Genomic DNA, 26,243 nt, shown 5'->3' on the forward strand with positions numbered 1-26,243 from the left:
ACACAACAGAAGTTTGGTAAATGGTAGTCTTTTTTCTTTCCCTTTCTTCTCTTTTCTTTCCCTTTATGATGTTACGGGGGCTTCCCGGGTGGCGCTAGTGGTGAAGAACCCACCTGCCAATGCAGGAGAGCTAAGAGATTCGAGTTCGATTTCTGGATCAGGAATATCCCCTGGAGAATAAGGGCATGGCAACCCACTCCAGTACTCTTGCCTGAAGAATCTCATGAACAGAGGAGCCTGGCGGGCTACACAGAGTCCACAGAGTCACAGAGATGTGGACACAACTGAAGTGCCCCTGCTCCTCCATGCTCTTTTAATTACAGCTTTCCAGTTGGTATTGAATTTTCTCCCCAAACCTCAAGAATAACTGTAATAAATTAAATGTCACTATGTAAAGTGTAATAAATTATGTTAAACCCTCTGTTCAGAATCTGGAACTCAAATGCCACGAATTAGTCATCTTTTTCCATCAAGTTTAAAAACAACAACCACAAAAATGAATTATTTTTAAGTGGGTATGATTGCAACAGGGAACTGGAAAGTCTTAGCCAAAGTCACCCGGATCAATGAAGTCAATTATGCCTTCAGAAAACTTTTGCTGAATTTTCACAGAAAAATAATTTTACATGAGTTAACCAAATCATGTTCTGACCAAATCCTCAATTTTCAAAAAATTTCAAAGTGTGTTTCAACCTTTCCTCCATTTGTCCTAATCTTTTTGCCACAAGAAGAGCAATGCCACTCTGGAGATGTCTGCAGTAAATTAACAAAGTACTTTACTAGGGTGTGAGTATCAAGAGAAAAGTGATGGAAGTAGAGCAGGCTACCAGTCTACTGGCGCAAAGTGTAACTAATGCAGAAAGGCAGACACTGCAAGTCATTGACATCCAGCTGTGGATTACAAATGTTGCCTACTGTATAAGCAAATAAAGGACGTTGCAACCATCAAGCCATCATCCACTGCAGCCACAAACTGTGCACCCAGAGGGGATTTAGGATTGAGGAAAGCAGGATACTGGCCCCAGATAGTTAAGATGCAAAGGCATGATTCCAGTGAGTCCAAACTCTTACATCTGTGCATATATAGAAGAGCGCTAAATTCATTAACTTGAGATGCCTGGTTTTCTTTAATTGACAGTAATCTTTTGATATTCCTACCACCTTGTTTTTGTTGCAAAAATCCCTACATATCCTGGCCTCTACCTTACCTATTCAGAGCACTCCCTCAGAGCTATCTGAGGGGCTGTCTTCTGGGCGTAAGTCCTCTGTTTTGTCCACCAAAAGAAACACATAATTCTCAACTTTAAGGTTGTGCTTTTTTTTTTTCAATCGACAGCCATCTCCACTAAAGGGTTCAGTGACCAGTCTGTCATGAGTAGATAGAGGAGACAATTCCTGTACTCCGCCCCCTCTGTCATGAGTAGATAGAGGAGACAATCCTGTACTCCGCCCCCTCCAACTTTCAGCTTTCAATTGGAATAACAAGGTAAGAATACAATTATTTGTATGTGTGTGTGATAAGAACACACTTCAATAAAGTTTTCTTTTAAAAATGCAAAAAAAATATCCACTTTTGCTGAGTATTACGTCATGTGTTACATGATGGGATTCTCAAAATAAAGTCTCTAAGACCTTTAAGACCTCTTGTAGTGGTTATTCCTCCCCCTCCTCCCACATGCACTCATTTCTATGGAAACCAGAGCAGAGAGCTTGAGGACCCAAATCCATTCTACCTCCAGGTCATATTTCTGGCCCAGTATCACAAGGCTCTGGCCCACTGTGAAGAGTCAAGGAAAGGAGACCTTTCGTGAGAAAGTCAGGATCCAGGGCAAACCTCCCACCAGGATCAGTCACCTGAAAATGAGTAAAGATAGACTCATTGCCTTAGAAGTTTCCATTTTGCCAAGTGAAAAAGTAATACAGATGAACAGCAGTAGCAACAGTAATTCTGGCCTTCGGGTGCAGACCCCAGGTCAGTCTCTTGGGCACCGTTTACTAGCACCCCACTGCTCCAGAGTGAGTGGAACAAACCAGAACTCTGGTCCCTGCCCTCCCTCTGGCGGGTATTAAAGCATTCCACTGAGCACACCTCCTAACCCCCAGTCTTGGCTGGCTGACACATCCTCAATCTACAAATTGTAATTTTGTTCTAAAGTAAGAGAGCTCGGGATTAGTGTCCCAGAGCACAAAATCTGAGTCCATTCCCTGCATCTGGGTGAATAACCAGCAAGTGCCATGTGACCATTTGACGTGGCCAGTTCGTGCATCTCTCCCCGTTGAAGAATGACTTCATGCCCTGTGGGAAGGGGGCAGTGCACCTGGAATTTAGGTGATGCAGATGATGGGGTAAACATGACAATTAGAGTGGAAACAAGAAAGGGAAACTGAAATTTTTGGCAAAGGGAGACATGAGTTTTTGACTTGGTTGAAGAGGCTAGAAAAGGTGAAAGAGAATTTGGGGGTGGGTGGGGGAAGAAAGCAATTAAATATAGTACCACAAAACATTTATACAGGAAATGAAACGTGAAGTAAAACACTATAAATTTTCCCTCCACTAATCTTTAAACCAAATAATTCTCATGAGAAGAAAGGTATGCTCCTTTGGGTTAATTCTAAAGAAACTTAGCAAGTTGTTTTAATATCTTCAGAAGCTATCTCAGTGCCTGGATTAATGTCTGTGGCACTTTATTATACCCCAAATAAAAACATGAGACAAAGCCATTACATGTATTTCCAAGCTTCTGATTTCATTACACTTCCTTTCTGTAAAGTACCGCTTGTTAGATGTAAGGAATAACCAGCTTGTTCTCTCACAAAGGAATATGAGACCCATTCTTTTGGAAATGGCCTGGAGAGGAAAATCTGGTGATGATGCAGTGGGCAGGTGATTTTTTTGTCAGAACAACTTCAAATTGTAGATCATGAGAGTTTGAAAGGAGGGGTACTCAACTGGAGATGAGAATAGATCCAGAGAGGCATATTCACACAGAACTAATTCCAAAGAGAATTTTGAAAACCCAGAGAAGGTTTTGATTAAGTATCCACCTAGCATTACATATTTTTAAGGACCTTTAGAGTCATCATTATCTATGTCTTCTAACATTGTAGTGGCTGAATTAATAATTGTCCTCTGCACTTCCTCTTCATCTCGAATGAGGAAAGGTTGAGTAATTCATCAAAGGTTACTCTAAATGTCAGGAAGAGAAAGATTAGATCCTGGACATTTTAGTCAAGACACACAGACTCTTACTTCTCTTTAGAAGAAAGGAAGGACAGAATGCAACTTCTTCCTGAGTTTGGAGAAAGAGCGTTTTCTATGGATTTGAATAGTGCTCTATTCAGACAAATGGTCCCATTTCCATGCATCAGCTCTCTCTAAGTGTGCCTTCACCTGGAACCCATGAAAGTTTTGACAGCATATAAATCTCAAGAGTGGTTTGAGTCTTGGCAGACACCTTTAAGAACATGATCTGGTGAAAAGAGAACTGAAACAGAGGGAATACATTTTGGCTGAGGCTTTTGAACAAAGGTTGCTAGTTTACAATGCTGGGAGCCCAGAGTGCGGGGCTTGGGTTTCTAAGGCAAAGCTCAAGATGTGGAACAGAATGTTTTCCTCAGCTCTGATCTTGACCCATGAAGGCAACTTGCTTCCTGGGGCTCTCGAAGGTTCTCAGAAATGTTCATGTTGTACACAGTAGACCAGATCATTGAGATTCTTTCTCTGAAAGAAAAGAAAGCACTTTAAGACCATTTTTGTTTGCTGTTTGTTTAATCATATGACAGTTGACCTGGACTTCTGATCACTAAAGAGAGCTGCTGTTTCTTATTCATTTCCCTTTGCAAAGATTTGCTTGCCTATTCAGTTAGACCAAACAAACAATGAGTTCCAGGCAAGTGAAAAAAATACAAATTGATTTTCATATATATTACACTGCTCCTTCCGGTGGGGCAGGCCATTAACTAGACCTATATATAAATTTAGTCCACATGACAGCAGAGCCCAGGGCAGCAGATGCTGACTTCTGTTCATCATTTCCCAGGTGAGGAACAAAGGATCACGGTCATTTACACTGTCCATGCCATTTTGGTGGCAGCTGTTGTGTTTGATGCCTTTGTCAGATAAAGTATAGATCCAGAAGAGGGAGGGAGCGAGACCCCGGAAGTCAGGTCATCTCTCAATTCAGTCCTCATAACATTAATGTGGAAATGAGGCTCAATTTGCTTTCTGCTAGTCTTCATCAGCAGAAAAATAATTGCCTTATCCTAAATGAAAAACATGACTTCCTGATTATAGGAGAAGGGAAAAAAAAAGAGCAGGCAGAGAATCAGGTCTTTCATTTGTAGTAATCTGGAGAAAGCATTGTCTCCCCAGAGAGCTGGCAGCTCTGAAGCTGATGGAAAAGAAGCCGAGGCAGTCCACCGGGCGTTTTGCAGGCGGAAATTGTTCAGATGCTTGAAGCTCCTGGTGCACTGCCGGTTGAGGGCGGCGGAGCTTCATCTGTCTTTGCCTGTACTGCGCTTGTGCTTACTAGCTCAGTCGTGTCCGACTCTTTGCGACCCCATGGACTGTAACCCGCCAGGCTCCTGTATCCATGCTGATTCTCCAAGCAAGAACACAGGAGTGGGTTGCCATTCCCTTCTCCAGGAGATCTTACCGACCCAGGGATCGAATCTGGATCTCCTGCTTTGCAGGTTCTTTATTGTCTGAGTCACCAGGGAAGCCCAAATCATGTCATCTTTTTAATGGCCACAGAGTATTCCAACCTTGGTTCATTCATTCCCCTGCTGATGGACACACTAGGGACATTGTGCAAACATCTGCAATGAACATCCTTGGACACGTGAGTTTCCTTGAGCCCTTGCATCAGCTGGGGGATAGGTAAACCAAGGATTTAGAATGTTTTGTGCATTTTCCCCTCAAGAAAACCTGTGTTCAAATTCTGGCTCTGATACTTACTAACTGCAAGACCATGGCACCTTTCTGTGTCTTAGTCTTATCTATGACATGGAAAAGCATGGTGCCTGCCTCACAGTGGGAGAAGGGAATGGTGCATGCAGAGTTCTGAACACAAGTCCTAACATACAGGAAGTCTTCAATAGGTGGCATCTATGATTTTAATCTTTAAACATGTTTTATTCTTATCATTGTTATTCCTTGACTGGGACCACCGGGTCTTCTTTCTGTCCTGCTGTTGATATTGCTGCCCGGACTTGCTCTTTCACAATGTCCTTAAAGCCCTGGCACCCTGAGAGCAGAAAAAGAGTGGGGACAAGCCAAGTTAGACCCCAGCAGGCTCCACAAGTACAGAGGCCCTTCTCCCTTTCTTTGCATTTCCACCTCTGGCCAGAGAGCTCACAGATTTCTGCACAGATGCAGCTGCCTTTTGCACCCAGAGGTGACCATGGAAATGGACAAGGCACACTGGAGGGGGTCCATCCCCACAAGAAGATCTTTCTGATGGACGGTGGATCAGATGGCCCTTGGGTGCACACTGATGGCGTCCAGGCTAGAACAGCTATACTCAGGGGAGCAGCAATCCTCCACCCAGCTCCTGTGACTAATGATGGCCCCCCTGGGGGCTCAGATACAAAGAATCCACCTGCAATGCAGAATACCCAGGTTCCATCCCCGGGTCAGGAAGATCCCTTGGAGAAGGGAATGGCAACCCACTCCAGTATTCTTGCCTGGAGAATTCCATGGACATAGGCTATAATCCATGGGGTGGGTAAAGAGTCAGACATGATTAAGCAACTAACACTTTCACTTTCACTCTCTGTATGTCCCAATCTCTATATACTAAGCACTTTCAACATGGATTAGCTCATTTACTCCTCATAGCAACGCCAAGAGTTAGGTGCCATTAAAAGCCCCAGTGTCACGATGAGAACACTGAGACCTAGAGAGGTCAAGTCTTAATCGGTGTCAACCATAGTACCAACACTAAGATTTAAACCCAGGCCTTTATGACACCCAAGTCCACACACGCATTGATCATCATGCTGATTTCCCATTTGAGAGCTGTTCTCCTGGGCTGGTGACCCACAAACAGCTGCACATGTCATAGCCCTGGGTGAAGTGCCTGCAAGGTCTTCTCCAAGGGCAATTCCATTGTAGGAAAACTACGCGTGCTCTCCTATTGTCCACGGGAGAAAAATGAAGATTAATAAAGACCTTGGGAGAAATTTTCCAATTCCAAGCAGTGTCTATTCTGTGAGTAATCCTATTTAGAATTGAGCAAAGTAGAATAGTTACTGGAAATAAGGTGAAAAATACTCCCTCTACAGTTTAGAACTCCCTCATAAACAACCATATGAGCAAACCCAGGAACAAGCCACGAATATGAGAGCAGTAATTTGATTTTGTTTATTATCTGTGTTGCATAGGGTGTTATCCTGGCAGCGCTGGGGAGAAACAAGCTAGTAGAAATTATGTGTGGGCTGGTAGAACGTTTGAATTATCTGCATTATTGATTTTACCTCCTGATAGATTCTCTCAGAAGGCTGAATGAATTGATGTGAATTTCAGGTTCTCAGCTACCAGTAAGCAGCTCACCGAAGAATCTGAGAATTGCTGCAGCACACAGAGCAGACAGCAGGTGGTTTCAAAGCACCTCAAATAAGAATAGAAATTTAGGATTTTTTTAAGTGTATTTACTAATAACCTCCATACAGAAAGAACAGTGCTTTTTTTTTTTTGGTCCCTAAAATGTAGGCAGACATTTTAGAGGGAAAAGGCAAGACCTGAAATGATTACAGAATGTTTGAAAAGTAGGTAATGGTGGTGGGGAGCAGGGTAAAGCAAAATTGTCCAAATATATCTAACCTATTGGACACAGGCTCAGGTGGGCTCTATTTGCTTGAGAGGCTGAGAAGCCTCTTGGGAGGAAGATTTAGGGAAAGTGTGGGTGTGTGTACTCAGTCACTCAGTCATGTCTGACTCTTTGGGACCCCATGGACTATAACCCACAAGGCTCCTCTGTTCATGAAATTTCCAGGCAAGAAACTGGAATGGGTTGCTATTTCTTCCTTCAAGAGATCTTCCCAACTCAGGGATTGAACCCTCATCTCCTATATCTCCTGAATTGGCAGGGGGATTCTTTACCACTGAGCCACCAGAGAAGCCCTCTATTTCATTTTCAACTTTTTATTTATATTGGAATATAACCGATTAACAATGTTGTGACAATTTCAGGTGGACAGCAAAGGGACTCAGCCATACACATATGTATGTCCATTCTCCCCCAAACTTCCCTCCCATCCAGGCTGCTACATAACATTAAACAGAGTTCCCTGTGCTATACAGGAGGTCCTTGCTGGTTTTCCATTGTAAATGTAGTACATATGTGAGAGTATTCAGTGTTAACTAAGGATACTGAGACATTGTGTAATCAAGGGTGAGAGGCAGCTCACTTCATTTGAGAACATGAAGGTCACTGGTGAACTTGGTCTGAGTGACATCAGTAAAGGGGTGGACTCAGAGCCAGAGTAGAGGGTTAATGAGCAAGAGAACATAGGCATCTCGTTTTCCTCCTGGAAACCCACAAAAACAATGATAAAGTGATTGTGTTTAACATAAACCCATAAGGATGGTGAGTAGGGGACAGAATAAAATAACGACAAAAATTTGAGAGCTGGAAACCATTTAGATAAGTTTTAACTGATTGAGCAGACTGAAGAAAGCTGACTTTGAAGCCAGCAGTGAAAAAACTTAAAACCAACACAGTTTACATCTTCAAAGTCTTAGGAAGTGGTGGCACCTGGAAAAGTGGGGTAAGGCAAAGGGGCTAGAAACTAGCATTAAAACAAGGACAGTTGGTTGAAAGCTGTTGAAAAAGTAGGGCTTCCCATGTGGCTCGGTGCCAAAGAATCCACCTACCGATGCAGTAGACACAGGAGACGTGGGTTCAATCCCTGGGTTGAGAAGATGCCCTGGAGAAGGAAACGGCTATGCATTCCAGTATTCTTGCCTAGAGAATCCCATGGACAGAGGAGCCTGACAGGCTCCAGTCCACAGGGTTGCAAAGAGTCGGACAGGACCGAGCATCACGTACCTGTGGAGCAGTGTCAGGCAACCTCATCTGAATCCCACCTCCACCTCTTACCTGCTCTGGGCCTCAGGCACTGGAATTCTCGGTTGAAAAAGGAATTATATCTGCAGGGTCACCACTGTACCCTGAACAGCCTTTGAACTGCTGCAGAAGCAGGATTCCAAGGGAACAAGGTCCCTGAGAAGATTAGAGGTGTGGAATCTAAACCACAGGGTCGGGGTGGGCTTTGATATGGAAGGGATACCTCCTTCATGGAAATGAAAGGGGAGGAAAAGACAGATGCAGACACAAATACAATTGTGGGATCAGCCATGACCCTGCTTCTCCTCTTGTCAGGCCTCAACAAGATACCCAGAGCAGAAAAAACAATGCAATACACCGGCCGTTGGCCGAGCAGTAACACACGCACACGCTATAACCAGGCGTGTTCCTTCAACCCTCCTATGGTGTGCAGTGCCAAGCTGCCTGTGCTTGATGGAGTCACTCCACAATGCATGTGTTACCCTTTTATCTCACAGAAATAAGAACATCTACATTTGAAAATAAAAGGACTTCCACTGCTAATATGTGAATTCAATCCTCTTGTGCCCCATCCCCAATTCCTGCTGTAAAACAACTACATCATATATAGACATATATATACATCATATATAGAAGAGCTAATTTGGGTACAGCAGAGGACTGCAGCCCACCAGGCTCCTCTGTCCATGGGATTTTCCAGCAAGGATACTTAAGTGGTTTGCCATTTCCTTCTGCAGGGTATCTTTGCAACCCAGGGATCAAACCCAGGTCTTTTGGACTGCAGGCAGATTTTTTACTGACTGAGCTACCAGGGAGTATGGGGGGAGGGGGCAGAGCAAAAATGCAAACAGAAGTGCTGCTTTGAAGTTTTGTAGCTTAAGGAGCGAGGAAGTTGAGGAGGAAAGTGGAAAGTGTCTTGAGGCTAAGAGGAAAAGGGAAAGTGCCTCATTGGGCGACTGGCAATGACAGCAATAGACAAACCAAAGTCGAATGGCTACTACATGCCAGGCAGGGCGAAGTATTACAACAGCCCTATCCGGAGGCATTCATGTTATTATTTCACAGATGAGAAAAATGAGTTCAAAGAGGTGGAATAATTTGTTCAGTATCACACAGCAATAAGTTATGGAGCCAAACTCGAACCCAGGATGGCTCAACGTCATTGGCCATGTTCTTAAAAACTTTTCTCTGACATGATTATTTAAGTAGGTGATTTCAAGATTCAAGCTGTATGGCAAAAGCCATCACAATATTGAAAAGTAATCATCCTCCAATTAAATACATACATTAAAAAAAATTTTTTTAAGTTATTACCGTTCTTACAGAGAGAATTCTTTCTCTCACCATGGCTCCCCTCCTCATAGACAACCAATGTCATTAGACCATGTGTGATATTCCCAGCATAGTTTATGGATTGCATTTTGCTATGTAAGTGATAGATTATACACACTGTTCTGAACCTCACACCTTTCACTTGGGGAGGCGTCCTGTGGATCCCTCCATGGAGGCACAGAGAGAACTTCCCTGCTCTGTTTCCAGCTGCAGTGTTGACTGCTGCGCGGAGGTGCCGTGACCTTGTTTACAGTCCCCAGCAATAGACTGAGCCATGTTTCCATTCCTCGAGTAGCTGGAGTGCATTGCTCTGAGCAAACTCCCACTGCCTCTGGAGAGATCTTGAGACTCTCCCTCGACAGTTGGGCTGCTTTAAGCTGCAAGACACATCAGCACTCTCAGGTTGCCTTGTCGAGCAGGGGTTTACTGAGAAAAGAAACAAACAGCCGGAGAAGCAGGAGGCAGAGAAGCCCTGCCCCAGTACCCTCACCCCCATCAGCAGGGAGGTATGCCAGGAGCTACCCTCCCTCTGTCGCCAAGGCCGTCAGTGGTGTTGGGCTCCCTCGGTGCTCCTGAGTCCAGACCTCCACACAGGAGAGGGCAGGGCAGGCTTGGGGAGCTGCTGGCCAGCCAGCTGCCCCAGGAGCATGGCCCACTCCTAGTCCCCCCAGGTGTAGCCAGGGTGATGGGGTCAAGGGGGAGAGGGTGTGAGAGGCCTGTGTATAAGGGTTCGTTTTCTCAGAATGAGGTGCAGACCCCTTGCTCAGAGCAAAAGAGACTGCTGGGTGGTACCCCCTGTCCGGGAATCCCGGAACTGCCCAGGAGACATTTTCTTGGGCTGTAATTCCTGCCAAGTGAGTGTGGCCAGCCTCACCTCCTGCCAAGATCCTCTTGAAGTTATCTTGTTTTTAGGCCCAGGATGATTCAGTCTATAGGGGAAACCTGATCACATGGAACCACTTATAAGGCTTTTAGCTTAAAAAACAATTTCATGAAAAAAAAAAAAAATTTCACGAACCTTAACTCACCAAAGTCCACTGAGGTAGGCAGTATGGGTTAAATTTCCATTTTACAGATAAGAAAACTGAGGCTTAGAGAGTTGCCTGGGGTCACACAGCCAGTAAATGATGGAGCTGAGACTCAAACCCAGGTCTTCAGACTCCAGCTTGCCTCCTTCTGATTCCTCATCATGACAAGTCTTTTTACCGACTCTCCTCCTTCTCACCTCCCGAATGACAACACTCCCAAGGTTCTCTTTCAGAACCTTCATTTTCCTCTCCCCATACAATCTCAGGTTATTCTCATTTACTTCCTTCTCTTGGGTATGCGTGTGTGAAGTTGCTTCAGTCATGTCTGACTTTTTGTGATACCATAGACCATAGCCCACCAGGCTCTTCTGTCCATGGGATTCTCCAGGCAAGATTACTGGAGTGGGTTGCCATTTCCTCCTCCAGGAGGTCTTCCTGACCCAGGGATTAAACCTGCATCTCTTATGTCTCCTGGATTGTCAGGCAGATTCTTTACCACTAGCGCCACCTGGGAAGTCCCTTCCTTCCCTTGGTCTAATTCCAAAAGCTTGATGGCCCCCGGTTTCTCTCTTCAGCCCAGACGTCTCTCCTAAGTTCCATGCCTGTACATCCACTCTCCTACTGAACACGGCCATGTGGCTGCCCAAGTCACCTCCAGTGCAGCACTTCTAAAATGAAACTTACTGTCTTTCTCCTTCAATGGCTCCTCCTTATGGGTCCTCTGTCTCAGGAACTGTAGCTTCCTCTTCTTAAGCATCAACTATGTGCCAGTCACTTTATACTGGCGAGATGGTATCATCCCATTTCACAGGTGAAGAAACCAAGGCTTGAAGTTATGAACTTACTTGCACAAACCATACTACTGAGTAGTTGACAGTGCCAGGATGCAAACTGAGCTCTATTCTGTGTTGCTTCCTCTTTGCTAGGCTGTCTGAGAACTGCAGGGCCAGAGCTGTTCACTCTGTTTGAACAAACCAGGAGTCATGGATCATCCTCCCATCCCCTAACCCCTGCTCTCACCCCCAACAGCTGCTTCAGACCCAGGTCTACCTCCTAAATGTTTCTCAGATCATCATGTCTTCCTTCCAGTCCCATGACACCTCCAGTCCCATAATGTGAGTTGCTCAGTCATGTCTGACTCTTTGCAACCCCATGAACTGTAGCCCGCCAGGCTCCACTGTCCACGAAATTCTTCAAGCAAGAATACTGGAGTGGAGTGGGTAGCCATTCCCTTCTCTAGGAGATCTTCCCAACCCAGGGATTGAACCTGGATCTACCACATTATGGGCAGATTCTTTACCATCTGAGCCACCAGGGAAGCCCCTAGGTCAGCACCTAAATGATTTCTGCCCCACTACGGAAATAGCTTGCTAACAACTAGTTTGTCTCTGGGAACACTCCCGCTTTAAATTCCCTCGCCCTAAGAATGGGCTTTCTAAAATACACCTCATTATTGCCTTCTTGGGCTTCCCTTTTGATTCAGCTGGTAAAGAATCCTCCTGCAATGCAGGAGACTTAGGTTTGATCCCTGGGTTGGGAAGATCCCCTGGAGAAGAGAAAGGCTACTCCAGTATTCTGGCCTGGAGAATTCCATGGACTGTATAGTCCATGGGGTAGTAAAAGTTGGACACAAGTGAGCTACTTTCACTTTCAACTCCCTGTTGAAATCCCAACTCCCCATTCCTGCCATTGCCTGTCCATCCAGGGTCTCTGCAAATGCCCATGGCCTCACTAATAAAAATGGCTTCATTTCTTGGAGGGTTCCACTAAGCCAATATTCAAAACATCCTCATAGCACATTGCACTGGTCCCAGCCATCTAAACTGTATTCCAAAGAACTGCAGAATAATGCTGGTTGAGAGCCATTCATACGCAAAACAGAGAAAGGCTGAAATATGCGGGAACTCTCGATAAGTCTACAGTCATCCATCAAGCCATTGTTTGCCCAATCGAGTGTGTTTATATTGTCTTGGGTGCCATGTAATTTGGTTTTACAAATGGGGAGCCAATTAGACCCAGGATGATGGGATCTGAGTGTTGCCGAATGATTTATTACTCCACACCTCAGGGACAAGTGCACTTCATAAACTTTCCAAAAGTGTTCAAGACAGAGCATCATTTGTGCTCTGCAAGCAAAGCATTCTGTTGTTGGATGCACACTAACAGATTAAAGGCTCAGAAAAACCTGGCGTGCAGGAAGTGGAGTGATTTTGTTCTCAGGAATTTTGTCCACAGTTGTTTCTCTGCACATCTATCTAGTAATATCCCCTGAAAGCATTTTTCTCTCCACAGATGTTTGGGGAAGTACTGGAATGCAACGTGGAGGCCCTGGACCTGCTTCGATGTCAGGTTCAAAGTACAAGCCTGCTACTGTCTGCCTGGAACAGCTCTAGTTACTCCTGCCGGTCCTTCCAGGTTTGGTTCAGGTGTCACTGCCTCCTAAAAGCCATCACACACACATATACACACATACATATACATATGTGCGACATTTAATCATATGTGACTCCATAACACCCCTCTCTCATAACACCTCTCTGTATTTTCTATTGGTTGATAGACAATTCAGCCCAGACCAGAATCTGAGTAGAAGGTATAGGCTCAGGCATTGGAGGCATCCTGACTACAACAGCTCCTGCCTCCACTGCTCCAGGTTCAAGTTCAGCAGGAAACCAGGTTCCTCAGCAAGCTCACTAATAAGTCACACGTCCACTCGCTGTGGATGGGGAAACGAGTTCAGGATGTTAGTACCTGAGGCCTAGACCACAGGTGCCATCTCTGAGGTTGAGAGGAGGCAACCTCTCAGATAGGGGACGGTTTCTAAGAGAAGAAGGTGGAGGAGGATGGACGGCCAAGGCATGGCCCCAAACCATCCATGTATGGCCCAGAGCTTTCTCTTTACTCACTAATCTTCCCTGGCTGACTGTGAAGTCCCTGAAGGTGAACAAAGACTCATGTCATGAAATATTCAAAGCAAGACCCCTATCTTGAAGAAGGGTTTATGGTCTAGTCCAAGTCAGTATTGATACAGAAAAAAAAAATCAATGAACCATAGACAGGTGACAGGACTCAAGTGCCAAATGAGTGACTAGGGTGTTGTCAAAGGAATTTAAAAAAGGGACAGTTGAGGAAGGGGGCCGAGGAAACCCGCAGTGCCGCCCTGCTCTCGCTGGCCCCCAGGCCGCAGGAGGAGCAGCAGGCGAGCTACCCACACAGGGCCCAGCGTCCAGGTGGCTGGCTCACCCCTGCAGAACTCCTGGGTAGCCGGGTTTTTCAACCTCCATCCTTGAAATTATTGGCTTTGAAATTTGAAACCCTGAGTTTCTCCTGTTGCTAACTCGATTCAATCTAAATAAAACTAATGAAAGAAAACAGCAATTTCTAGCACCCGATATTTAATCGTTGTTTAAAACAGGCCCAGTTACAACAGCTGAGAGAGGGAAGCAACCTAAATAACCATTGACAGAGGAGTGGATAAAGATGTGGTACGTATAAATAATGGAATAGTACTCAGCCATAAAAGAGAATGAAATAATGCCATTTTCAGCAACACGGGCAGACCCAGAGATGGTCATACTGAGTGAAGTCAGAAAAGGCTGATATCACTTGTATATGGAATCCAAAAATGGTACAAAGAATTTCTTTACCAAACAGTCACAGATGTAGACAACAAACTTATGGTTACCAGGGAGGAAGAGGGGAGGGATATATTGGGAGACTGGGATTGATATATATACACTATTATATATAAAATAATAACTAATAAGAAGTAGAAAACGGAAACCAACTCAGGTATTCTTGCCTGGAAAATCCCATGGACAGAGGAGCCTGGCAGGCTACAGTCCATGAGGTCACAAAGAGTCAGATAAAATTGAGTGACTGAGCACGCATGCATGTACACGAGGACCCACTATATACCACAGCAAACTCTACTCAATACTCTGTAATGGCCTATTTGGGAAAAGAGTCTAAAAAAGAGTGGATATATGTATAGGTATAATTGATTCACTTTGGTGTACACCTGAAATTAACACATTGTAAACCAACTATTCAATAAAAATTAAAAAAAAAAAAACATGTCCCTTATGTGAATGCTTATTTATCTACAGTAAAGAGAGTGGGCTCTGTTGACCCTTTTATGCTCAGGAAATGAGGTTCTAAGGTTAACTTATCTAACTATAAGCTCTTTGTTAAAAGAGTAAGATTCAGTATGGTATAAACAGAAAGACAGCTTTAGGGGAAGAAGAGGTGGGATGAATTGAGTAGCAATGAAACATATACGTTATCATAGGTAAAACAGAGAGCTAGTGGGGCTTTGCTATATAGCACTGAGCTCAGCTCGGTTCTCTGTGACAACCTAGAGAGGTGGGATGGGAGAGGTTGGTCAAACTGGTCAAACGAGGTTCAAGGAGGGGATATATGTATACTTTTGGCTAATTTCACAATGCTGTGTGGCAGAACCCAACACAACATTTTAAAGCAATTATTCTCCAATTAAAAATCAAAAGATGTTAACCAAAAAAAGAGAAAAACATCTTGACTCTTTCAGGCCACTACTTTTTTAAGCAACTCCGGTAAAGTTGTTTTTCTCTGTCCCCAGATGAATTCCAGGTAAAGTCCCAGAGCTTTTCCAGTCATTGTATTTATTACTGAATAGTCTCCCTTTGCAGGTACTGGGAAGTCCAGTTCAGTCTACCTCAAGGCTATAACTCCATATCCAAGTTACAACTCAGGCTTGACTCGGGCTAAGAAACTCAAAATAAGGGAGGAGGAACACGGTGGATGTCTCCCCCGTTCCTCCCCTGCTCAAATCCCCTGACTTGGAGCATGGAGAGGGGACAGGGCACTCCAGGAGAGCGCTTGATCAGTGCAGGGCCCCAAAACCAGTGCCTGGGGTGGTGGTAGGGGTGTCCCGCCCACGAGCTTACTCTCTCCCTTGGGGAGCTTCTGCAGTCCCGAGGAGATCCCTCTGCGGGGACATATTTGACATTCGTGCTGTTCCTCAAGATGCCCACTTAGCCCCCAGCCTTGGCTTCTGCCGCCCACCCCACCCTGAGTCTCTGCTGGGGTCACATTGCCTTGCAGGTCGTCCTTTGGGGCTGAGTCCCTTTCAAGGTAACTCCACGCCAGCGCACTTTTGCAGGTCCTCCCGCCACCATGGAAACTCGCTCCTGAGCCCACATTCCTGAGTTCAGCTCACTGCCATGCACCCCTCTCCTTGTCCCACCACCCGAGGGGGCCACTCCAACCAGGCTCTGCCTCTGTGGCTTGAATGTGGCTCAGGCATCAGTCCCTTTGTTCCTCCAACTCCAGAGGGTACCTGTTGAGCTCTCTGCAGGCCTTCTGAAGCCTCAGAATTTCACTTGTCTTCCTTCGAGCCATGCCAAGTGGCACAATTGGTTAAGAGCCTGCCTGTCAATGCAGGAGACGTAAGAGACGCTGGTTCCATTTCTAGATTGGAAAGGTCCTCTGGAGAAGGGCATGGCAACCCAGTCCAGTATTCTTGCCTGGGAAATCCCATGGACAGAGGAGCATGGAGGGCTACAGTCCATGGAGTTGCACAGAGTTGAACATGACTGGAGTGACTTAGCACTCTTGTGGGGATGGGGGGGTGGGGTAGAGACAGTCAGAGGTGTGAAGGGAAAAGCACCACCTCCCATTCCTGTACAGCTCTCACCCTTGACAGCACCTCCCCACCTGTCTCTTACTGGGTGCCCCAGACTTGTCTTAGGTAGTCTCCAGGCAGGTGATGAATTAACGGTCTCAACACTGACTTCACAATCTCTTAGTAAGGCCTAGACAGGCAGCTCCATATTTTTGTTTCCCTTTGTTGCAGGGGTTGGGGGCAGCGGGGCAGGTCTCTGATGAAACTCAGAACCTACAGGAGTAGTTAGTTACATCTAAAATCCTGGTACGTGGTTCACAGCAGACTTTCCAATAGTATCTGCTGTTTCCAGCTAACACCCTGAGAGATGGACTGACCAAGCATGTCATGAGCATCTTCTTGTGTTACAGACAGTGAAAGCAGAAATGTGAGTTACACGGCTCCACGCAGAGGGAGGGGAGGCTGAACCCAGCTCCTGTGACTCAATCTGAATGTTCTTTCTGTGACAAGACCCTGAAAAGATGCCCCGAAGGCCCCCTGGGGGCAGTCACCAGCATACTGGTCATTGTAGCCCGCAGCCCAGCCAGAGCAGACCATGATGGCCTTCTCCTCACCCAGCACCTCCAGCCACGTTGGCCTTTTGCCCTTTCTTCGGACGCACGAAGCTCGTTCTCCTGCTAGGCCTCCTGTATTCACTTCCCAGGGCTACCAGAACAAAGTACCACTAACTGGGTGCTGAAACAACTGAGATGTATTCTCTCAGAGTTCTAAAGGCTAGAAGCCTGAATCAGGTTGTCCGCCGGGCTGGTTTGTTCTGGTGCTCTGAGGCTGAACCTGTTGCCTGCCGCTCCTGGGGACAGCTAGAAGTCCTTGGTGTTCCTTGGACTCACAGATGCATCAGTCAGATCTCTGCTGTTACTTTCTTCCCTCCACACCTTCATGGAAGCCCACACTTCACACAGATGGAGGACTTCCCTGGTGGTCCAGTGGTTAAGAATCCACCTGCCAGCTGCCAATGCAGGGGACACGAGTTCAATCCCTGGTCAGGGAATGAAGACCGCACATGCCTTGGAGCAACTAAGCCCATTCTCCATAACCACTGAGCCCGCATTCTAGAGCCACAGGTCACAACCACCGAGTCCAGGCACTGTAGAGCCTGTGTTCCACAGCAAGAGAAGCCACCGCACTGAGAAGCCCAGGCACTGCAGCTAGAGAGTAGCCCCTCTAGCTCACTGCAACTAAAGAAAGCCCAAGGAGCCCCAAAGACTCAGCACAGCGACCCTCTCCACAAAATTTTTTAATTAAAAAAAAAAGACAGATGGAAATTTGATGAATGCACAAAGGCCTCTAATAATCTCTCTGAAAGCATTAGTTGCTCAGCCGTGTCTGACTCTTTGTGACCTCATAGACTGTAGCCCACCAGGCTCCTCTGTCCATGGGATTTCCCAGGTAAGTTTACTGGAGTGGGTTTCCATTTCCTTCTCCAGGGGATCTTCCTGACCCAGGGATCAAACCCAGTCTCCTGCACTGCAGCAGATTCCTTACTATCTGAGCCACCAGAGAAGCCCAGATATCAGAATGGGATCCTAGAGATATTGTCCGGCTTCATGATGTCTATTTAAATCACTGAATTACCATTCTGGCCCATCTTCTTCTGCCCGACCCTTGACTGAGGCTGGTAACCTGGTCAGAGAAGGACGACGTCCCTGCCTTCACCTAGCAGGAGTGATGGCTTGAGTGACCGAGAGTGGGTTTTCTCTCTACATTAAATAAACACTAACAAGAGTTAGGTGATCCCCCTCACCCTACACTTCCTTGTTCAGAGAAAGGATCTGACTTCACCAGACATAAAACCTGACAGGTATTTCTCGCGAATGAATCAGTGGGGAGGACCTGAAGCGACTTAGTTTTTTATCTAAAGAAATGTAATATTTAAAGAAAGAGTTCGCTATCCCCCCTCTTTGGGGAAGGGAGCCCTTAATTTTCCCATCAACTCTGACACATGTGAATCACAGCACTTTCAGTCCTATAAAAGCCTCATGATTCATCAACAACCCTTCTAGCTGTGGGCTGCGCTTTATTCTGACAGGGCAGGGTTTCCCCAGAGAAGGGATCTGGGAACACACCCCTCCCTCCCAGCTGAGCGTCATTGCGAGCCAGGCCCCTGTTTACTTCTCAGAGACTGGAGACTAGGATAACATTAATGCCCTTGTAAGCCTGTGACATATTCAGAGGGCCCTGCAGGAGGGCCGTGCTCCCATCTTCATAGGGACCAGGTCACCTTGACTGATTCAGAAAACTGCATCTTTTTAAATTTCAAATTTTGTGCATAAAAGGGAAAATGATTTTTCCCTGAAGAAACCTGACTGAAGTGTATGTTATATATAATTCAGTTCAGTTCAGTCAGTCAGTCATGTCTGACTCTTTGCGATCCCATGGACTGCAGCATGCCAGGCTTCCCTGTCCATCACCAGTTACTGGAACTTGCTCAAACTCAGGTCCATCAAGTCAGTGATGCCATCCAACTGTCTCATCCTCTGTCAACCCCTTCTGCTCCTGCCTTCAATCTTTCCCAGCATCAGGATCTTTTCCAATGCCTATTTTAGTTCCATACAGTCAAAGCTATGGTTTTTCCAGTAGTCATATATGGATGTGAGAGTTGGACCATAAAGAAAGCTGAGAACCAAAGAACTGATGCTTTTGAATTGTGGTTTGGAGAAGACTCTTGAGAGTTCCTAGGACAGCAAGGAGATCAAACCAGTCAATCCTAAAGGAAATCAGCCCTGAATATTCATTGGAAGGAATGAACATTTTCAGCCACGTGATGGGAAGAACTGATTCCCTGGAAAAGACCCTGATGCTGGGAAAGATTGAAGGCAAGTGGAGAAGGGGACGACAGAGGAGATGGCTGGATGGCATCACCAACTTGATAGACATGAGTTTGGGCAAACTCTGGGAGATGGACAGGGAAGCCTGGCATGCTGCAGTCCATGGGGTCGCAAAGAGTCGGACACAATTTAGCAACTGTACTGAACTGATTTTAGGTATTCGGGTTATTTTGATAAATGGATACACTTGTGCAACCACCATCCTAATCAAGACATAAAACATATCCACCATCACCCAAAGTTCCCTCATTCTCATCTGCAGTCAATCTTATCTACTTCCATCCAGGCAACCACTGAGATGCTTTCTCTCACTATAGATTAGTTTGGCTTATTATAGAATTTCACCTAAGTGAAAAGCATATAGTGTTTTTGGGGCTATGTTTCTGAGACTCACTAAGGACTCACATGTATCATTTATTTATTCTAATGGCTCAGCAGGACTCCTTGTACAGAAAGATCACAATTGTCTTCTCTACTCACCTGTGGATAGGCGTTTGGGTTGTGTCCAGGTTTTGGTTCTCATGAATAAAACTGCTACAAACAGGGATGTACAAGTCATTCCGTGGAAATATGCACTCATTTCTCTCACACACTTACCTAGAAGAGGATCAAACTGCTTTTTTTTTTTTTAAGAATTCATCAAACATGATGAAGCAGACCATGATCAGGAACTTGGGGGAAAATTTGAATATTGCAAGTGACTATAAAAGAAATTATATAAGAGTGCAATACAGTGACAATCCAAACAATGTGGGCTTCTAGGGATGGGTGATATGGCAGTGGAGAGTCCTGGAGTCCAGGAATTTAACAATCCCTTGTTTCTCTCCAGTTGTCATGAGCCTGGACAAGTCTCTTACCTTCTGAAACCACCACAAATGAATATCTGATCCTTCACTGAGCTTTAAGATCATCCCTTGGAAAATGTTAGCTCATTTGAGAGAACTTCAGCTGTAAAAAGCCAAGCGGTGTAGACTGTACTTAGAAATATGGACTTAATTCAGGAGGTCAGGCACATACCACATATATGGTAGGTACTCTTTGGGGAAGTATGAAAGTGAGAGCATTAGCCAATCAGTGGTGCCCAACTCCTGGTGACGCCATGCAATCCAGCCTGCCAGGCTCCTCTTGTTCATGGGATTCTCCAGCCAACAATACTGGAATGGGTAGCCATTCCCTTCTCCAGGGAAGCTTCCTCACCCAGAGACCAAATCTGGGTCTCCCACATTGCAGGCAGATTCTTTATCATCTGAGCCACCAGGGAAGTTAAAGGCAAAATCTTCTCCCAACCCAGAAATTCTCTTCCCAAATGTAGTAGAGAACAAAATTGGTTTTGTTATTGAATAAGCACTGAACCAGAATGTGAGGCACTGCACAGACAATCCATCAAGAATTACAGAAGCAGAAAGAAATCTCACCCTTTTAGAGAGCCATGCAGATGCAACCCATTACATACAGGTTCTCAGGATAAACCCCACTAGTCCTGAAGTCAGGGGACTTGCCAGCACCACCGGTCACACACAGCTCATCCTAACTTTACCTGGTAATTGGGGTAACCATCTGTGTTACCTACATGACTTTATCCAAAGGAAAAACAAACTTATACTTCATGACAGGAGGGTGTTTTGCAACTCACCTATGCTGGGAGACAGGTGTCATCTCCCTTGGCATTCACATTTCAAAGAGGTGCCTGATGAAGACATCCCTGGGTCATAAAAGGGACAAAATGCCAATCTAGTCTTCAAAAGGATTTAGGTCTTTCAAAGAAGAGAGCAGATCCTGACAATGACAAGTTTTCTGAAGTCAGTGCTCAAAGTAAAAGAGGGAAATCTCTTCCATTATTTTTAAACAGGGGGGATGGAACCTCTTACTTTAATCAGCATTTGTCCTGACAGTACCCAGTGAATATTTGTTCCTTACAATCATGCATCTCCCAGTTCAGAGCCTCAGAGTCTGGGGTGAGCGAGGTGAGGGATGAACCCAAGACTCCCACCCCTGCACCCAACTCCTGCGACAGCCTCCGTGCTGAGTGTTCGCTTTGGTTCCCATCTTTTCCATCTCCAGCTCATTTTTATTCTTGAGGTTGGTCTCTTCTAAGAAACCACCCTCCTTTTTCCTCCTGCTGCTAGCTTGAGAGTCTCTGACATCCTTCCAAAGCCCCAGCAAAATCCTTGACTGGCCCCTTGCCTCCAGAGGCCCCGGGGTCACCAGAGGTGACCAGGATACTGGCCAGCGTCACCAGGACACTGAGACTGGGCACGTTTTGGGGTCCATGAGTCCATCTCTGTGCTGGTCATGGAGAAACTCACAAGCTGCAAACCTGGCCATGACCTGCGTCCTCTTTCCCAAGCCGATCCCCCTATTGTTCTGTCTGAAAGACATCTGTAAGCTGCCCCCATCCAATTACTGCAGTTTCTTTCTCTCTAAAATACTACCAATTTCTAACCGAAATTGGGTGGCCTCCCTTTCTAATTAACTCAAGTGCCCTCCTCTCTGATGGTAGCAACTATAATTACAACTCACTTCACTCTGAAAAGTCTGTTTAAAACTGGGGAACGTACAAGGTGACCTTTTTATCACCCCTTGTTTATCTGGGCTTGGTACTGGGGGGAGGAGACAAGGACGTTGCTTTCCCGCCTGGTCTCAGAGAGCTGCATCATGATGTACGTACGTGTAGCGCTGCCTGCGTTTCAGGCCCGCAGAGAGTAGCTGACTCAGTGGGTGCAGGACCAGAGAGTTTGTGTTCCGTGGCAGAAGGAGCAGGAGGAGGAAGACGGTTGATACTGTCATTATTTAAAATCACTTCCGCCCACTGGGCTGAGTCACTAGAACGTCACTGCCTGGGATTTTGCATCAGTCTCAAAAATATACCTTTGCAGAGCTTTCCAAGCTCAGAAGCATACCCGTTCCCTCACTCAGGCCCCTTAAAAGGAAGCTGCGTGGATCCTGTGCACGGCTACTCTCTGTCAAGGGCCTCAGCTCTCCCCCTGCATCTTCCTGATGCAGCACATCTTCCTGCACGTGTGTGCTGCACATTTACATGCCAACCTGAGCTCAGAGGGAGGTGGTGCCATCTCCCTCCACCCCACTTCCACACTCAAGACAATGAAGATTTCAGGAGCCAGAGAGCAGCCTGGGCTGAAATCCAGGTTTCCGGCCTCCTGGTCTAACCCTGAACCAATAAGAGAGGAAAAGGAGCTTTGGGTCTGAAAACATGGACCACCCTCCTCCCAACATGCGCCTGCAGTGGCCAAGTGAACAGAGACAAAACTCCACTTTGGCTGAAATGATTTGAACACTTGACATGTGGTTTCAGATTTCAAAGCAAATGAGACCATATCCTATTTCTCTTTCTACCCCAGACTATGAATATTCTCTCCCTGTCCCTCCAAGTCCAGAACAAGAGACTTCCTATAAAGGCTTGGCTGGTTTCCAGGATACTCATGACTATTCACAAGGAAAAGAAGGATTTCCCAGCAGTAAGTTCTAGTGGTTCTCAGACAGCAAACCTGGGAAGGAGCCCTGTGTGACTTTGGACTGCTGACCGTGACTCCGTCTATGGTTACTTACAGTTATGATTATCTACCTGCAATGGAGGAGACTCAGGTTTGATCCCTGGGTTGGGAAGATCCCCTGAGTAAAGGAATGATTATCCACTCCAGTATTCTTAATTTTTTTTTGACTAACACTTTTTTAACTAATTTTTTTTATTGAAGGATAATTGCTTTACAGAATTTTGTTTTCTGTCAAACCTCAACATGAATCAGCCATAGGTATACATATATCCCCTCCCTTTTGAACTTCCTCCCCATCTCCCTCCCCATCCCACCCCTCTAGGTTGATCCAGAGCCCCTGTTTGAATTTCCTGAGACATACAGCAAATTCCCATTGGCTATCTATTTTACATATGGAGATGGCTGGATGGCATCACTAACTCAATGGACATGAGTCTGAGTGAACTCCAGGAGTTGGTGATGGACAGGGAGGCCTGGCGTGCTGCAATTCATGGGGTCACAAAGAGTCAGACACAACTGAGAGACTGAACTGAACTGAACTGAATGTAAGTTTCCATGTTACTCTTTCCATACATCTCACCATCTCCTCCCCTCTCCCCACCTCTCCCCATGTCCGTAAGTCTATTCTCTATGTCTGTTTCTCCATTGCTGCCCTGTAAGTAAATTCTTCAGTACCATTTTTCTAGATTCCGTATATGTGCGTTAGAAGATGATATTTATCTTTCTCTGACTCACTTCACTCTGTATAATGGGTTCTAGATTCATCCACCTCATTAGGACTGACTCAAAAGCATTCCATTTTATGGCTGAGTAATATTCCATTGTGTATATGTACCACAACTTCTTTATCCATTCATCTGTTGATGGACACCTAGGTTGCTTCCATGTCTAGCTATTGAAAATAGCTCTGCAATGAACAATGGGATACATGTGTCTTTTTCAATTTTGGTTCCTCAGGGTATACGCCTAGGAGTAGGATTGCTGGGTCAAATGGTGGTTTTATTCCTAGTGTTTTAAGGAATCTCTATACTGTCTTCCATAGTGACTTTATCAATTTACATTCCCACCAACAGTGCAAGAACTTTCCCTTTTCTCCACACCTTTTCCAGCATTTATTTTTTGTAGATGTTTTGATGATGGCCATTCTAACTGGTGTGAGGTGACATCTCATTGTGGTTTTGATTTGCATTTCTCTAATAATGAGCAATGTTGAGCATCTTTTCACGTGTTTGTTAGCCATCTGTATGTCTTCTTATAAGAAATGTCTGTTTAGGTCTTTTTCCCACTTATTGATTAAGTTGTTTGTTTTTCAGGTATTGAGTTCTATGAGCTGCTTGTATATTTTAGAAATTAATCCTTTGTCAGTTGTTTCATTTGCTATTATTTTCTCCCATTCTGAGGGTTGTCTTTTCACCTTGCTTATGATATTTGCTGTGCAAAAGTTTTTAAGTTAAAAGCTTTTAAGCTTTTAAGTTTAATCAGGTCCCACTTGTTCACTTTTGTTTTTATTTCCATTACTCTAGATGGTGGGTCATAGAGGATCTTGCTTTGATTTATGTCATCAAGTGTTTTGCCTATGTTTTCCTCTAAGAGTTTTATAGTTTCTGGTCTTACATTTAGGTCTTTAATCCATTTTGAGTTTATCGTTGTATACGGTGTTAGGAAGTGTTCTAATTTCATTCTTCTACATGTACCTGTCCAGTTTTCCCAGCACCATTTATTGAAAAGGCTATCTTTGCCCCATTGTATATTCTTGCCTCCTTTGTCAAAAATAAGGTACCCACAGGTGCATGGGTTTATTTATGGGCTTTCTATCTTGTTCCGTTGGTCTATATCTCTGTTTTTGTGCCAGTACCATACTGTCTTGATGACTGTGGCTTTGTGGTATAATCTGAAGTCTGGAAGCTTGATTCCTTCAGCTCCATTCTTCTTTCTCAAGACTGCTTTGGCTCTTCAGAGTCTTTTGTGTTTGCATATGAATTATGAAATTTTTTGGTCTAGTTCTGTGAAAAATGCTATTGGTAATTTGATAGGGATTACATTGAATCTGTAGATTGCATTTGGTAGTACAGTCATTTTCACAATATTGATCCTTCCTGCCCAGGAACATGGAATATCTCTCCATCTGTTTATATTGTCTTTGATTTCTTTCATCAGTGTCTTATAATTTTATGTGTACAGTTCTTTTGTCTCCTTAGGTAAGTTTCTCCCTAGATATTTTATTCTTTTTGTTGCGATGGTGAATGGGATTGATTCCTTAATTTCTTTTTCTGATTTTTCATTGTTAGTATACAGAAATGCAAGTGTATTGTGCACTGATTTTGTGTATTGATTTTGAATCCTACAACTTTGATAAATTCACTGATTAGCTCTAGTAATTTTCTGATACTATCTCTAGGGTTTTCTGTGTACAGTATCGTGTCATCTGCAAACAGTGAAAGCCTTACTTCTTCTTTTCTGATTCGGATTCCTTTTATTTCTTTTTCTTCTCTGATTGCTGTAGCTAGGACTTTCAGAACTATGTTGAATAATAGTGATGAAAGTGGACACCCTTGTCTTGTTCCTAATCTTAGGGGGAATGCTTTCAGTTTTTCACCATTGAGAATGTTTGCCATAGATTTATCATATATGGCCTTCACTAGGTTAAGGTAGTTTCCTTCTATGCCCATTTTTTGAAGAGTTTTCATCATAAATGTGTGCTGAATCTTGTCAAAGGCTTTTTCTGCATCTATTGAGATTATTATATGGTTTCTATCTTTCAATTTGTCAATATGGTGTATCACATTGATTGATTTGCATATATTGAAGAATCCTTGAATTCCTGGAATAAACCCAACTTGATCATGGTGTATGAATTTTTTGATGTGTTGCTGAGTTTTGTTTGCTAAAATTTTGTTCAGGATTTTTGCATTTATGTTCACCAGTGATAATGGCCTGTAGTTTTCCTTTTTTGTGTTGTCTTTGTCTGGTTTTGGTATCAGGGTGATGGTGGCCTTGTAGAATGAGTTTGGAAATATTCCTTCCTCTGCAATTTTTGGAAAGAGTTTTAGAAGGATAGGCATTAGCTCTTCTCTAAATGTTTGATAGAATTCTCCTGTGAAGCCACCTGGTCCTGGGTTTTTGTTTTTTGGGGGAGATTTTTGATCACAGCTTCAATTTCAGTGCTTGTAATTGGGTTGTTCATAATTTCTATTTTTTCCTGGTTCAGTTTTGGAAGATTGAACTTTTCTAGGAATCTATCCATTTCTTCCAGGTTATCCATTTCATTGACATATAGTTGTTCATAATAGTCTCTTATAATCCTTTGTATTTCTGCATTGTCTGTTGTAATCTCTCCTTTTTCATTTCTAATTTTGTTGATTTGATTCTTTTTTTTTTCTTGATGAGTCTGGCTAAAAGTTTGTCAATTTTGTTCTTTACTATTGTTTCTTTCATTTCTTTTTTATTTATTTCTGCTTGGATCTTTATGATTTTTTTCCTTCTACTAATTTTTTTTTAATCGTTGTTCTTCTTTTTCCAGTTGTTTTAGGTATAAAGATAGGTTGTCTATTTGATGTTTTTCTTGTTTCTTGAGGTAGGATTGTGTTGCTATAAACTTCCCTCTTAGAATTGCTTTTGCTGCATCCCATAAGTTTTGAGTTGTTGTATTTTCATTGTCATTTGTTTCTACAAATTTTTTTATTTCCTTTTTGATTTCTTCAGTAACCTGTTGGTTATTTAGAAATGTGTTGTTTAATCTCCATGTGTTTGTGTTTCTTATGGTTTTTTTCTTGTAATTGATATCTAGTCTCATAGCATTGTGCTCAGAA

General features: G+C 44.3%; 1 long non-coding RNA gene across 1 annotated transcript; it reads right to left on the bottom strand.

The window, feature by feature from the left end:
• Positions 1 to 2,648: 2,648 nt before the first annotated feature.
• Positions 2,649 to 22,752, bottom strand: LOC104974103 (uncharacterized). The gene is made up of 3 exons (XR_811284.4): positions 21,591 to 22,752; positions 20,556 to 20,698; positions 2,649 to 3,721 (listed from the first exon to the last, which is right to left on the bottom strand). It is a non-coding gene; the product is annotated as an uncharacterized lncRNA (long non-coding RNA).
• Positions 22,753 to 26,243: the final 3,491 nt, after the last annotated feature.

This window comes from Bos taurus, chromosome 14, assembly GCF_002263795.3.
Source record: "Bos taurus isolate L1 Dominette 01449 registration number 42190680 breed Hereford chromosome 14, ARS-UCD2.0, whole genome shotgun sequence".
In the NCBI taxonomy this organism is placed as follows: Eukaryota; Metazoa; Chordata; class Mammalia; order Artiodactyla; family Bovidae; genus Bos; species Bos taurus.